We start from the raw sequence: 14,501 nt of genomic DNA on the forward strand, positions 1-14,501 counted from the left end.
ATACGATGATTTATTTATGTTATTGAGGACAAAAATATTTGAACTATTTTTCTTTTATGTCTAATTGCAAAATTACTAGACACTTGTACAGATCATGTAAGCCTTGTTGTCTAACAAAAGCATACTACAACATGTTAAAATATACAGAAAGAACTAACTAAAAATAATTGAAAACAACAACTAAAGGACTAAAAGGACTATATAAGCAAAACAATAATGTTTTAATTAAAATCCTATTTTAAACTAATATAAAAATAAGCAAATAAATCTTACGGTGACAACAATCTAACAACTAGGAGCAAAAAGAATTAAATTAAAAACTATTTTTAAACTCACATTATTCACAATCTGGGGTTTGAAGTAAATGTGAACTAATTCATATTTAAATCATTCAAATTTGAAAACTAATGGCTCAAACAGAAACTAGACAAAAGTTTGAATCTACTTCAAAAAGAATTACTCAAAAACATCAAATATCCTACAAGATATAAGCAATTTAAAACAAAAATTAAAAACAAATGGAAAAAGAAAAACAAATTTCAGAATCCCGTTAGTCCCGGTTGGCTCCGACGGGGACTAAAGGTAACCTTTAGTCCATGTCAGAGCCACCAACCGGGATTAAAGCCTCAACCCCTTTAGTCCCGGTTGGTGGCTCGAACCAGGAGTAATGGTCTAATTTTTAGTCCCGGTTGGAGCTACCAACCGGGACTAAAGGGCATTGCAACCTTCAATCCTGGCTGCTGTCTCAAAATGGGACTAAAGGCCCATTTGAACTGGGACTAATGCCTGCCCGACGCACTAGCCGCTCGAACCGGGACTAATGCTCACATTAGTCCTGGTTCATAATGCAACTGGGACTAATGTGTAGATTGAGCTTCAACCAAAGCCATGTTTTCTAATAGTGTACCTTCAGCATGACCAAAAATATAGCATGTATTTATAGATTTCTAAGGTGATTTCGAATAAAATTTATACAATGATTTATTTATGTTATTGAGGACAAAACTATTTGAACTAATTTTCTTTTATGTCTAATTGCAAAAGTACTAGAAACTTGTACAAATCATGTAAGCCCTATTATCTAACAGAAGCATATGACAACATGTTAAAATATACAGAAAGAACTAACTAAAAATAATTGAAAACAACAATTAAAGGACTAAAACAACTATATAAGCAAAATAGTATTGTTTTAATTAAAATCCTACTTTAAATTAATCTAAAAATAAGCATGTAAATATTACTGTGACAACAATCTAACATGTGACTAGGAGCAAAAAGAATTAAATTAAAAACTATTTTTAAACTCAAATTATTCACAATCTAGGGTTTGAAGCAAATTTGAACAAATTCATATTTTAAAACTAATGGCTCAAACAAAACTAGACAATTTTTTGAATCTAATGCAAAAAGAATCACTCAAAAAGATCAAATATCCTAAAAGATATAAGCAATTCAAAACAAAAACTAAAAATAAAAAACAAATGGAAAACAGAAAAACAAATTTCAGAACCCCTTTAGTCCCGGTTGGTGGCTCCAACCATATTCCCGGTTGGAGCTGCTAACCGGGACTAAAGCCTCAACCCCTTTAGTCCCGGTTGGTGGCTCGAACCGGGACTAAAGGTCTAATATTTAGTATCGGTTGGAGCCACCAACCGGGACTAAAGGCAACACACCCTTTAGTCCAGGTTGGTGTCTAAAGGTCCCATTTGAATCGGGACTAATGCCTACCCGGCGCACTAGCCGCTCGAACAGGGACTAATGCTCACATTAGTCCCGGTTCCTAATGCAACCGAGGCTAATGTGTAGATTGAGCTTCAACCAAAGCCTTGTTTTCTACTAGTGTACCTTTAACACGACCAAAAATATATGATGCATTTATAGATTTCTAAGGTGATTTCTAATAAAATTTATATGATGATTTATTTATGTTGTTGAGGACAAAAGTATTTGAACTATTTTTCTTTTATGTCTAATTGCAAAATTACTAGACACTTGTACAAATCATGTGTGCTGATAAATTAAACGAACATGATTAGATGTTGTATAATAAGTTCTTCAACGCTACTTTGGGCAGAAAAGAAATTAAAGAACAAGTCCCCCACGTTCTAGACTCGGAATCAGAATGCACATACATACTTCAAACAACTATAATTTTGGCATCTGGACTTCGAATTGGATGAATATATTTTTGTTGGAATTTTTATGTCATGAACTTTCCAAGCCAATATGATTCACCTTAAAAGTACTCCCCAACACGAAGATAAGAAAAACAATGCGACATTGCTGCAGAATTCCAGTAAATCTAATTTAAAAGGTAATGTGTCACCTTCAACTAGACCCATGGGCCTTGTACAACTTAGGGTTAGGTTTTGGCTGCCTTGGAACTTGTGTCCACCCGCTTGGTCGTCACGCCTTAGTACTTTACAAGTAGATCAATCTTAAAAGAAGTCTTTGTGTTTTGTTTAGTTAAATGTTAGCCATTGTAAATGTGTGTACTTCGTTCGTATCCAACGACCAAGCCAAAACCGCTTTGGGACTCCAATGTTTATCCATACTCATTTATATACTCGCAATATTTAGATTAGTTTCTTCGTTTGCTTGTAGGGACTAGACTTTCATGATCTGGCTAACCGTGCTTCTGTCATCGTCGGTGACCTTCGGAAGATTGATTTAGCAATTGATAAAGCACAATGTCATTGCATGTTCATATTCGGATCGTCAAAATTGTTCTTCACCCAAATCGCAAGAGTGTTATTCTCATCGAAAGATCGGGACACCCTTGCTCCTATCATCCTCTATCTCGAATTAGGGGATTCTAGGTGACCTTGATGAAATGTTGTCTCGCATCCCATGAAGGCAAGGCAAAAATGGTGAGAAGATCCCCTGAAAACCGATGAAAAAATGGATGGTGAAGGAACAAAAACTCCTTACCCTACTGGCTACCCTATCGCAGCATAGTCTAATCCTCCCCTACCACGCCCACGTGATTCGCTTAAATTTCTCCCGGATAATTTTTATTCATTAGTTTACCAGACATAAGCATCTTAGGAATTTCCCCATCTGATCCCACACATGGAATGCAGATCCAGATCCATATCTTTCCCTCTGCCATCTTCTTCATGCTCCTGCATGCTTCTAGCATACTGCACGAAGACGACACGAGATATACTGTATGTGTCTGTTGGATCGTCTTTGGTAGGCAGGAGCTTTTGAGAATTATGCATCTTGTATTTCTTATACTACTATATAATGACCTCTAATTTCTCAACGCGGGAGCAGTTGGGTAGCTAGGACCTACAACAACTACAACCACTGAGTCGGAAGGCAGTGTATCTCATGACACTGGGATGACTTGGAGACTGTTAACAAACTTCTCGATGCCGCTCATTCCGAAGAAACAAAGCCAAACAAATTTCTTCCTTTGCTTGGGCATCTTGGACAAGTATGCGCCCTCGCCGAGAGAGGATTGTGCTTGTGTGCCACATAGAAAAGAAGTGTATATGTATATATTTATAGATGCAAAACAAGAAGGACGAGTCACAGAAAAAAGTAACGAGAGGTGGAAACATTTAAGAGCCTAGCCGCACGTAAATAAAAGAAGGAACTGCTTTAACAACTTCGCAATACTTTGGGCATGATAGATTGGTAGGTAGGCTGCATCAACACCAATATTAGGCATGTCAGATGAAGCTATGGCTGTTTGGCTGTGTGTATGTGCCCTCCACATATGTTAATAGGAGTTGTTTGATTGCTCGCATGACAACTTTAGACCGGGCAAATATGAACCTTAAAGCATCTTTGGCCACGTAAGACAAATTGAGACATCAATGACTCCTGAATTTTTTCTTCATCTAGACTGAACATGAGAGTATATGGTCGTACAAATGGGTTTATTTAAAAAATGAGCATATACCATCTGATAGACTTGACCAAAGGGGATATGACCTCACTAGAAGTTAAACCATCCTTGCAGTATGACCTCACTAGAACTAACATAATGCACTAACTATGGCGAAATAATAACATGTAAGTGTAGTGCACAAAAAATCACATGTATTAAATTTAAATGCTTATCAGTACATAAACCAACTCATATTGCAAATTGGCAATCAACAATATGTAGAATAGTCTTCTCTTGATTGGATAATGCACAAAGTTTATAGCCATTTCAGTTAGGTTTAGCTAAATAACCTATAGTAAAAAAGACACCACTATGGAAGAACTAAAAAGTGATGATACCAGGAGTGTTGATCATAAGCGACAATAACCTTCTTTTGGTAAAATATAAAATGTAGGCTAACTTTCTAAAATGTATAGTTCTGGTATTGTTCTAGCTCGATACAAACACATTATTTTTCTTAGAAATCTAAAAAAATGGTAATATCACTCTATTAGTCAAATTTTAGAAGATCTCAAAAACTAGTTGTCCAGGATTGATTACTCATTATTCGGCCACATCGGATATATTATTCACAATGATCATTTAAACAATCTGAATTTTCATTAACATAGTCATTCCTAGTTTTATTTTATTAAAAGAAGACAACAAATAACCTACACTATTATATGCGCTTATGGGCTTATGTGTTTAGCCGTTGATGTTCAAATTCTTGGACCCAACTGCAGATGCATATTTTTTGTAGAGTTTGATTTATTCGACTAGTCAATTTAGTTCTCCAAACATACTTCCTATTGCTTCTGTTCTAATATTACTCTGCTAAACTTATAATATATTTTTTGTAAGAAGGGGCAACTACGTCATCAAGCTGCATCAATCTTCTTAATTTGGACTAGTGAAGGAAACTTGGGTCCTATAATCTAGCTAGGCTAGTGAAAAAGTCTCAAGCGTAAAAGAATGGTTGAAGCGGTTTTGGATTTCCAGGACAACCCGAACAATGTTCCTACAAATACAGAATTATGAGACTAGGTAGCCTAGGTAATCCCAGTAAGATGCATTCCCATGCACTAGTAGAAAAATGACCTAATATGAGAAACATTAGTACCGATTCGCATATGAGCCAGCACTAATGCGCCCATTAGTGCCGGTTCAAATGACTTGGCAGGAGGTGACCTTTAGTACCGGTTCTTTGGGAATCTTTAGTACCGGTTCGTGCCACGAACTGGTAGTAAAGATGCTGGTGCCCGGCTAGCACCTTTAGTACCGGTTCGTGGCACGAACCAGTACTAAAGAGGTTGTGGGAGGCGCTATTTTTAGTCCCACCTCGCTCCCCTAACAAGAATTTGACCACCTTAAGTATGTTACTTCTCAAACTATCCCAAACATTTGGTCTTCATTGAACTCTATGTGTAGGATCTGTGGCTGCAATAGGAGTCTTCGCCGGTTCTTAAATCGGTGGTAGATTCCTATTGACGATTTAGATTCTATACAAAAAGATCGTTGATGATCAATGTATTTTTTATATGTACTTCTGTGTAGCAGTAGCGCGTTTTGGCTGAAAGGCGGTACTGATTGTCGGGGTTCTAAGTCTGACAGTAGTGTAGGGGGGTACTAAGGAGAGGCAAGATCCTAGCTATGGAGTAGTTGTGCACACAAGAGTTTTACGAGTTCAGGCCCTTCTCGGAGGAGTAACAGCCCTACGTCTCGGTGCCCGGAGACGGTCGACTGGATTATATGTGTGAGAGTTACAGGGGTGCGAACCCTTCTGCCAGTGGAGGGGGGTGGCTTATATAGAGGATGCCAAGACCCCAGCCAGCCCACGTAGCAGAGAGTTAAAGTACATTAAGGTCGGGTGTTACTAGTAATGCCCTACATAAAGTGTCATCATGACTATAAAGACTACTTAATTACAGAACGTTTGGATACAGAGTAGATCTTGAACTCCTGGTGGTCGAGTGAGTCTTCATGGTCGAGTGTCTTCAAGTTCGTCGAGTGTCTTCCAGTCCGTCGAGTGGAGTCCCTCTAGGTCGACTGGAAGACGGCTTCTTCTAAAGATGTCCTCGGGGAGGGTATCTTGGACAGGTCCATGACCCTAACCCATGTACATGACTTCATCATTAGCCCCCGAATGGATCGAGGTTTGAGTGAGGAAGGAGTTGAGAATTCTTCCGACTCCTCTTTCTATGCTATGAGTATGTTTTGTTCTGGATCAAATGATCGTAGGTCACGACATCAACTTCTTTTTCAGTCGCCTTGATCTATTCTGGATATAGGTCGAGTGATCTTTCTATACTTGGAGATCTCCGAGCGACAGATCAGAGGAAATCTTCGGTCTGACAAGTTGCCCTGCTGTCCGCTGATTTAGTGGGATCTGAATTTTCAGGAAGCGCGCGGGGAGGAGGAAGCCGCAGTACTCGGATGGGATAAGGCAGGGACGCCTCGATTTCTGCGCCACCTTCTTCGCCACGTATCGTGTGCGCGACTGTTGCGGGATTTGACAGGATTGCCCGGGCCTACCAGTCAGTCACTCGGAAGAGACTACATATAAGGCGCCGGACGGGGATTTTTCAAATAGTGCGCCCCCAATCTCCTCTCCCTCCTCGAGTCCGCCTGCTGCGTTTGCTTCCGCCTCCGCCCCGCTGCTCCTTGCGTGCCTCGTCGGCGACGATGGTGAAGGAAAAGACGGTTGCTTTGGAGCGGGCGAAGAAGGCGACGGCGAAGGCGAAGGGGAGAGCGCCCAGTCGGGCGGATCCTCATCGCGGTCCGGCCTGCCGCAAGGCTGGATCCAGGGAGATTGGATCCGCTCGACCATCACGCAGAAGGATCTCGACGACCTGGCCAACGAGGGACTGATCCCCCATGGGCCAGCGAGGCTCCCGGGGAAGGAGTGGCAGCCGTAGCCTCAGGAGGGTGAGTGCGTCCTCCTAGCCACCCATGTAGATCACGGTTTTTCTCTGCCACCGAATCTTTTCTTCCGGGGGTTTCTGAACTTTTTTGGTGCATAACTCCATCATTTCACGCCCAACTCCATTGCCTACCTTGCTGCTTTCATGTCTTTGTGCGAAAACTTCCTGGGTTGCCGGCCGCACTGGGGCCTCTTCAAACACATTTTCACCTGTCGCTCCCAGACGGTGAAAAAGGCTAGCCTGAATGATGAGAGAACCCAAGTTATTCAGATGTGCGGGGGTCTCGGGGTTCAGATGAGGAGTAAGAGTGCCTTTCCAGCCATGACCCTTCCCGAGTTAGTTCGAGGGTGGCAGTCGACCTGTTCTACTGCCAAGACCAGTTGACGCCAGGACAGTTGACTGGTATCCCTCCGTTCTCCATGGACCGAGCGAACAAGCCATCTTCTCTGAAGGTGCTCCCGGAGGAGAAGGCTCAGGTTAGGATGCTGATGGAGCGCGTGGTCCAGCTTATTCACGACGGAGTGACAGGCATGGATCTTCTAGAGGTTTTCCTTCGACGGCGCATCCAGCCACTTCAGTATCGGGGGCATCCAATGTGGTTGTACTCTGGTCCCGAAGACACCTCTCGGTTCCACCCGGAGGAGGTCGATGATGTCACTCTGGAGAGGTGGACGACCGCCATCACAGGGAACAGGGACAATCCTCGTGGAGCCAGGAGGATCCCGCCACTCGACCAGTCCTATGAACCGGACAAGGTTTGACCACATTCTTCCGACTGTGCCTCTTGTTTTCTTCATTCCGCTTTGTTGCAATCCGGTCTACTGAAAATTTGTTTGTTGTCTCCCAGATCACTACCGAGATGTACTCGATGCCCAACGGGGTGCAAGAACAGACTGAAGAAGAAGAAGGAAGCGGAGGCGAAAGCCAGGAGGAGTGGGAGTCGGACGGCGACGAGGGTGATCAAGATGCTGGTTCTGAAGAGGAAGAGGAGGAGGAAGAGGAGGAGGCAGTCGAGCCTCCTCGCACTGAAAGACGGTCCAAGCTCGCCCACGACCCTGCAGTCGAGCGCGGCAAGGGAGTCATGCCTGCTGGGCAATTGACAAAACACCCTCGGACGACTTCTCCGGCGCCGACTGAGAAAGCGTCGAAGCAACCCCGAGCGGCACCGACAAAACCGGCGAAGGCCTTACTGAAGATGAGGATGGAGATTCCGACTGTTTCTGGGTAATAGCATAACTCATGTTTTCCCTTTTAACATGGATATATTCTTGGTCGACCCGATCGCTGACCGGCTGAATTCTGAAATCGCAGTGCTGCTACTTCTGAGACTTCAGCCAGGCATGAGGACCAAGAGATGGAGGATGCTGCTACTTCCCATCCTGGTATGATCTGCGCAGTTTCACTTTCCGTCGATTGGATCTTCATTTTTGACTTTGAACTTTTTCTGCAGCTCCACCTAGCATTATCATCGATCTCCCTAACAATGATGATGAAGCGCCGCTGAGGCCGAGGAGGAGCAGGAAGGCGACTGCTGGCAAGACTGCTCAGGTTGCGGCAGCACCTGAACCATTGGTTCCGGAGGGGAGCAATGTTGCTCGGGCTACCGTGTCCTTTGCGGAGCCGTTGACGAGTGCCCGTCCTCCATCGTCGAGTGCTGATCCACCTTCTCTCTTCTCCACCTACCACATCCCGAAGGACCAAGCAGGCGCTGCCAAGGAAGCCATACACCAAGCAGGGATCATGATGGAGCAGGTGAAGGCGATCCGAGCCGCCAGCCAAACAGCTTATGACGCGAGTTCAGCTCTTCAGAGCAATGTCCAGGTTAGTTGAACACCGACTGAAAATCTTTAATGTTTGTCATGTACCCACTGGGTGTGTCGATTGGAATGCCTGGATTAGTGGGGGCACGCTGAGTGCACCCACTGGGTGTAGTCCCCGAGACTACGGTGGACTGCTGACAGTCGACTGTAGTCTTTATGTCTTGAACTTTTTTTTTGCTTCGCTCGAGCTGGTCGAGTGGAATCATGGAACCAGTGGGGGCACTCTGAGTGCACCCACTGGGTGTAGTCCCTGAGACCGTGGTCGACTGCTAGTAGTCGGCTATGGTCTGAAGAATTCTTCGTCGTTTTTTTGTGTCTAACTGCTGACAGTTAGCTGCTTCCGGTCGACTGATTGATCCGAGCCGGTAGAACCATTGGGGGCACTCTGAGTGCACCCGCTGGGTGTAGTCCCTGAGATTACAGTTGAGTATTTTGATTCGGCTGTAGTCTTAGAAGTGCTACTATTTTTCTCTTAGTTACTCGGAAGTGATCTATCTTTGATGTCTGTCGACTGATCTTCCGCAGAAATCTTGCGACCTTGTTTCTCGTTATACTGAGTTGGAGAACAAGCATATCCAGCTTGAACTTGATCTGAAGCTTGTCCAGGAGAACTTCATGAAGTCGAAGGAGGAGGCAAAAGGTATCTTTGGTGAGAATCTTGACGACTGTCCTTATTTTTGTCCATTTTTGAGTCTGATCTCACTGTCGTTTTGCAGATAAACTGAAGGATGGTCTGATGAAGAAGGACCTTGACCTTGCCGAGGCGCAGAAAGCGGCTTCGGACAAGACGAAGCTTGCCGAAGAGAAGTTGGTTTCGATCAGTAAACTTGAAGAGGAGAATGCCACTCTGAAAGCTGCTCTCGACGCGGCCAACAAGGAGGTCACCCAACAGAAGCGTGAGAAGATAGCCCTGAGTGACAAAGCTAGCGAACTGGCGGGAAAGAAGAACGACTTGGAGGCTTGTCTGGGAGGGCTCGCCAAGAAGTTATTCCTCATGCTCGAAGGTAACCCCTTATATCCGACTGGTGATCACTGACTTTTTGGGAACATTAGCTTATCCTTGGATCGCATCCGCGGAATTTTGCCAAAATTTTGAAGAGGAGACTAGTCGAGTGGAGACTGGATTGGACCCCATCAACTCTCCCGTGAAGGATGAAGCTGCTATGAACGTGCTCCGTCTCGAGTCTCGTGTTGCTGCTGTGGTTGACTATCTGGCAAGATTGAAGGCCGCAACATCACGCATCGACACGGCACTCTGGCCAGAAGAAACACTCCAGAATGACCTCGAGTCTCTGATAACCTGACTGAACGAAGTTCCAAGTTGAGTGCACGAATGGAAGAAGTCTTCCGCCAGGTGTGGTGCCGATGTTGCCCTGTCTCTAGTCTGTGTTCACTGCAAGGAAGCGAGAGAAGACAAGCTGGTGTCTCTCAAGGTGGCCAATACCAGGAAGCATGACTTCCGTTCTTTCATGGAGACCTTCATTGCTGCTGCCACTCGGATCGCGGACGGAATCGACCTAGACGAGTTTGTTGCGCCTTCCAGCCCTCCGCAGGAGGGGTAAAAAACTTCTATGCTTGATGCTTTGAATTTGCCTCGGAATGCCGAGTGATTTTTATAACCGATAAACCTTAACAGGCTTGATGCCTGAGCCCTTCTGGATCCGTAGGACGTTATCCGAACTTGGTTTGCCGTTGAATATGTTTGCTTCTGCCTTCGAACGATCATCATCCTTTGCTTGGAATATATACTAGTGTCTGTGATGCTCTTTTGTAGGTAGGGACGAAGCACAAATTGCAATCGACTTGTACTCATCATTCTTAGGCGAGCGCTGGGCTGCAGCTAAGCCCCCGAGTGGGAGGTTTGTTCTCCACTCGATAGGATTTTCAAAAACTTAGGTGACCACTGGGCTGCAGCTAAGCCCCTGAGTGGGAGGTTTGTTCTCCACTCGGTAGGATTTTAGAAACTTAGGCGAGCACTGGGTTGCAGCTAAGCCCCCGAGTGGAAGGTTTTCTCTCCACTCGGTAGGATTTTAGAAACTTAGACGAGCACTGGGCTGTAGCTAAGCCCCCGAGTGGGAGGTTTGCTCTCCACTCGATAGGATTTTAGAAACTTAGGCCAGCACTGGGCTGCAGCTAAGCCCTCGAGTGGGAGGTTTGCTCTCCACTCGATAGGATTTTGGAAACTTAGGCGAGCACTGGGCTGCAGCTAAGCCTCTGAGTGGGAGGTTTGCTCTTCACTCGGTAGGATTTTCGTGGCGTAGCTTTGGAGGAGAAGGTAGCAGTCGACCTGTGCTTCATCCTCCTTGCAGAGCGCACGTTGTACTTGTGGCGTAGCTCGGAAGGAGAAGGCAGGAGTCGGCCTACGCTTCGTCCTCCTTGCGGAGCGCATGTTGTATTTGTGGCGTAGCTCGGAAGGAGAAGGTAGGAGTCGACCTACGCCTCGTCCTCCTTGTGGAGCGCATGTTGTATTTGTGGTGTAGCTCAGAAGGAGAAGGCAGGAGTCGACCTGCGCCTCGTCCTCCTTGCGGAGCGCGCGTTGTATTTGTGGCGTAGCTCGGAAGGAGAAGGCAGGAGTCGACCTGCGCCTCATCCTCCTTGCGGAGCGCATGTTGTATTTGTGGCGTAGCTCGGAAGGAGAAGGCAGGAGTCGACCTGCGCCTCGTCCTCCTTGCGGAGCGCACGTTGTATTTGTGGCGTAGCTTGGAAGGAGAAGGCATGAGTCGACCTGCGCCTTGTCCTCCTTGCGGAGTGCATGTTATATTTGTGGCGTAGCTCAGAAGGAGAAGGCAGGAGTCGACCTGCGCCTCGTCCTCCTTGCGGAGCGCATGTTGTATTTGTGGCGTAGCTCGGAAGGAGAAGGCAGGAGTCGACCTGCGCCTCGTCCTCCTTGTGTAGTGCACGTTGTCTTTTATACTTAGGAGAACACTAGGTTGCAGCTAAGCCCCCGAGTGGAAGGTTGGCTTACCACTCGGTAGGGTTTTCAAAAACTTAGGCGAGCACTGGGCTACAGCTAAGCCCCCGAGTGGGAGGTTTGCTCTCCACTCGGTAGGATTTTGTTTAAACTTAGGCGAGTACTTGGACTGCAGCTAAGCCTCCGAGTGGAAGGCTGGCTTACCACTCGGTAGGATTTTGTTTAAACTTAGGCGAAATGGATTCGCAACTAAGCCTCCGAGTGGAAGGCTTGCTTACCACTCAGTAGGATTTTTTACAAACGTAGGCGAAACGGATTCGCAGCTAAGCCACCCACTGGGGGACTGATTTATGTGAACAAAAGTAATAACAATCACTGGGAAAATTATGAAACTCTTGTCTTTGATAAATAAACTATAGAAGTACTTTTATTACAACTCATCCGAGTGAATACTTAAGTATAAAAGGGGCAGAGCAGATCCGCATTCCAAGCTCGTGGCTCGTCAATCTGGCGATCGACGTTGTAAAGACGGTATGCTCCATTGTGGAGAACTTTGGTAACAATGAAGGGGCCTTCCCAAGTAGGGGCGAGTTTGTGTGGCTTCTGTTGGTCCACTCGGAGGACCAAGTCTCCTTCTTGGAAGGCTCGGCTCTTCACATTTCTGGCGTAGAATCGACGCAAGTCTTGCTGATAGATGGTCGATCGGATCATGGCCATCTCTCTTTCTTCTTCTAGAAGGTCGACTGCGTCCTGCCGGGCTTGTTCTGCTTCAGCTTCAGAGTAGAGCTCGACTCGCGGTGCATTGTGAAGCAGGTCACTTGGCAGAACCGCCTCAGCTCCGTAGACCAGAAAGAACGGAGTCCTCCCAGTCGACCGATTTGGAGTAGTCCTCAATCCCCAAAGAACTGATGGAAGTTCGTCGACCCACGCGCCTGCTGCGTGCTTGAGGTCGCGCATCAACCGGGGTTTCAGTCCTTTGAGAATTAGGCCGTTTGCTCTTTCTGCTTGTCCATTCGACTGGGGGTGGGCGACTGAAGCGTAGTCGACTCGTGTGCCTTGGGAAGCGCAGAAAGCTTTGAATTGATCGGAGTCGAAGTTTGACCCATTATCAGTGATGATGCTATGCGGAACTCCATATCTGAATATTAATTCTCTGATGAAGCTGATGGCAGTGCCAGCATCAAGATTTTTAATGGGCTTGGCCTCGATCCACTTGGTGAACTTGTCGACTGCCACCAGTACATGGGTGAAGCCGCTCCTGCCAGTTCTCAGCGGTCCAACCATATCTAAACCCCAAACAGCGAAAGGCCAGACGATCGGGATGGTCTTCAAGGCTGAGGAGGGTTTGTGTGACATGTTGGAGTAGAACTGACATCCTTCACACTTGTCGACTATCTCTTTCGCCATTTCATTTGCTCTGGGCCAGTAAAAACCCGCTCGGTATGCTTTAGCCACGATGGTCCGAGAGGACGCATGATGGCCACAGGTCCCCGAGTGGATGTCATTGAGAATCATTCGACCCTCTTCCGGTGTTATGCATTTCTGGCTGACTCCAGTCGTACTTTCTCTGTACAACTGTCCCCTCATGACAGTAAAGGCTTTGGATCGACGGACGACCTCTCGAGCCTCTTCTTCATTCTCTGGGAGCTCTTTCCTTAGAATATACGCGATATAGGGCACTGTCCAGTCGGGAGTGATAACCAGAACTTCCATGATTAAGTCGACCACAGCTGGGACCTCGACTTCAGTCGGATCTGTGGCGCTTTTTGGCTGCGGGGCTTCTTCAGTGAAAGGATCTTCTTGAACTGACGGCGTGTGAACATGCTCCAAAAACACGCCACTCGGGATGGCTTCTCTTTTGGAACCTATCTTCGCCAAGTCATCGGCTGGTTGATTTTTCAGTCGGGGGACGTGATGGAGCTCTAATCCCTCAAATTTCTTCTCCAGCTTTCTGACTGCATTGCAGTAGCCAGTCATGGCTGGGCTTCTGACGTCCTACTCCTTCATCACTTGGTTAACCACTAAATCCAAGTCACCGTAGACCATGAGGCGACGGACGTCGAGTGAAATGGCCATACGCAACCCATACAAGAGTGCTTCGTATTCTGCTTCATTGTTGGAAGAATCAAAGTGAATCTGGAGTACATATCTGAGCTTATCTCCTCGGGGGGAAACCAACACTACCCTGGCACCGGAACCATTCAACATTTTAGAGTCATCAAAAAACATAGTCCAGTGCTTCGAGTGAACTTGAGTCGATAACTGTTGTTCAGTCCACTCGGCGAGGAAATCTGCTATTGCTTGGGACTTGATAGCTTTGTTTGCCTCAAATCTGATATCCAGGGGAAGAAGTTCAATCGCCCATTTTGCCACTCGGCCAGTTGCATCTCTGTTGTGCAGAATCTCTGATAAGGGGGCGTCGCTGACGACTGTGATGATATGGTCAGAGAAGTAGTGAGAAACTTTCTTCGTGGTCATATAAATCCCATATACAAGCTTCTGATAATGAGGGTATCGTTGCTTTGATGGGGTCAGGACTTCGGAAATGTAATATACTGGGCGCTGAACTTTGAAGGCTTTCCCTTCTTCTTCCCGCTCGACCGTAAGTACAGTACTGACGACTTGTCCTGTGGCTGCAATGTAAAGCAGCAAAGGCTCTTTGCTGATCGGGGCAGCAAGCACCGGCTGGGTGGAAAGCAGGGTTTTTAACTCTGCAAACGCTGCGTCAGCTTCAGGAGTCCACTCGAACTTGTCTGACTTCTTCATCAGTCGGTAAAGAGGCAATGCCTTCTCACCGAGACGAGAGATGAATCGACTTAAAGCGGCCAAGCAACCAGTAAGCTTCTGAACATCGTGCACACGCACAGGTCGTTTCATTCGGAGTATAGTGCCCACTTTCTCTGGGTTTGCATCGATTCCTCGTTCGGAAACGAGAAAACCGAGTAACTTTCCACCAGGAACTC

This window comes from Triticum aestivum, chromosome 5B, assembly GCF_018294505.1.
Source record: "Triticum aestivum cultivar Chinese Spring chromosome 5B, IWGSC CS RefSeq v2.1, whole genome shotgun sequence".
NCBI classification, from domain to species: domain Eukaryota; kingdom Viridiplantae; phylum Streptophyta; class Magnoliopsida; order Poales; family Poaceae; genus Triticum; species Triticum aestivum.